Source organism: Perkinsus marinus (genome assembly GCF_000006405.1).
Source record: "Perkinsus marinus ATCC 50983 genomic scaffold scf_1104296957204, whole genome shotgun sequence".
Classification (NCBI taxonomy): Eukaryota; Perkinsozoa; order Perkinsida; family Perkinsidae; genus Perkinsus; species Perkinsus marinus.
Genome location: NW_003207212.1, coordinates 1 through 1,137, shown reverse-complemented (window position 1 = coordinate 1,137; position 1,137 = coordinate 1). Strand labels below are relative to the sequence as shown.

Below are 1,137 nucleotides of genomic sequence, written 5' to 3'. Positions count from 1 at the left end.
CGGCCCAACGTGACGTCCTAACCACTAGACGATAGCGACCCGAAGAAGTATGGGCCGCTGTCGGTCGACGTGGATCACCTATCACTAAACCCCTTCGAGAAGCATACAACTCGATGCATATCAAAGTCGCTATCCGGATTTGAACCGGGGTTGTCACGGCCACAACGTGACGTCCTAACCACTAGACGATAGCGACCCGAAGAAGTATGGGCCGCTGTCGGTCGACGTGGATCACCTATCACTAAACCCCTTCGAGAAGCATACAACTCGATGCATATCAAAGTCGCTATCCGGATTTGAACCGGGGTTGACACGGCCACAACGTGACGTCCTAACCACTAGACGATAGCGACTCAAATAGGCATAAGCCGTTGTCGGTCGACGTGGATCACCTATGACTAAACCTCTTCAAGAAGCGTACAATTTGATACATATTAAAGTCACTACTCGGATTTGAACCGGGGTTGCCACGGCCTCAACGTAACGTCCTAACCATTAGACGATAGCGACTCAAAGAAATATGAGCTGCTGTCCGTCGACGTGGATCACCTATAACTAAACCTCTTCAAGAAGCGTACAATTTGATACATGTCAAAGTTACTACGCGGATTTGTACCGGGGTTGTCACGGCCACAACGTGACGTCCTAACCACTAGACGATAGCGACCCAAAAATGTGGGCCGTTGTCGGTCCACATGGATCACCTATCGCTAAACCTCTTCAAGAAGCGTACAATTTGATACATGTCAAAGTCACTACCCGAATTTGAACCGGGGTTGTCACGGCCACAACGTGACGTCCTAACCACTAGACGATACCGACCCAAAAATGTGGGCCGTTGTCGGTCCACATGGATCACCTATCGCTAAACCTCTTCAAGAAGCGTACAATTTGATACATGTCAAAGTCACTACCCGGATTTGAACCGGGGTTGTCACGGCCACAACGTGACGTCCTAACCACTAGACGATACCGACCCAAAAATGTGGGCCGTTGTCGGTCCACATGGATCACCTATCGCCAAATCTCTTCAAGAAGCGTACAATTTGATACATATCAAAGTCACTACCCGGATTTGAACCGGGGTTGTCACGGCCACAACGTGACGTCCTAACCACTAGACGATAGCGACTCAAA

General features: G+C 49.6%; 7 non-coding genes across 7 annotated transcripts; all 7 read right to left on the bottom strand.

Moving 5' to 3' along the window:
• Positions 1 to 124: 124 nt before the first annotated feature.
• Positions 125 to 196, bottom strand: Pmar_PMAR021160. Its single transcript has one exon. It is a non-coding gene; the product is annotated as a tRNA-His (tRNA).
• An 85-nt stretch (positions 197 to 281) lies between these two features.
• Positions 282 to 353, bottom strand: Pmar_PMAR021159. The gene has a single exon. It is a non-coding gene; the product is annotated as a tRNA-His (tRNA).
• Positions 354 to 438: 85 nt separating this feature from the next.
• Positions 439 to 510, bottom strand: Pmar_PMAR021158. Its single transcript has one exon. It is a non-coding gene; the product is annotated as a tRNA-Leu (tRNA).
• Positions 511 to 595: 85 nt separating this feature from the next.
• Pmar_PMAR021157 lies at positions 596 to 667 on the bottom strand. The gene has a single exon. It is a non-coding gene; the product is annotated as a tRNA-His (tRNA).
• An 83-nt stretch (positions 668 to 750) lies between these two features.
• On the bottom strand, positions 751 to 822 carry Pmar_PMAR021156. The gene has a single exon. It is a non-coding gene; the product is annotated as a tRNA-His (tRNA).
• An 83-nt stretch (positions 823 to 905) lies between these two features.
• Positions 906 to 977, bottom strand: Pmar_PMAR021155. The gene has a single exon. It is a non-coding gene; the product is annotated as a tRNA-His (tRNA).
• An 83-nt stretch (positions 978 to 1,060) lies between these two features.
• Positions 1,061 to 1,132, bottom strand: Pmar_PMAR021154. The gene has a single exon. It is a non-coding gene; the product is annotated as a tRNA-His (tRNA).
• Between the last annotated feature and the right edge of the window lie 5 nt (positions 1,133 to 1,137).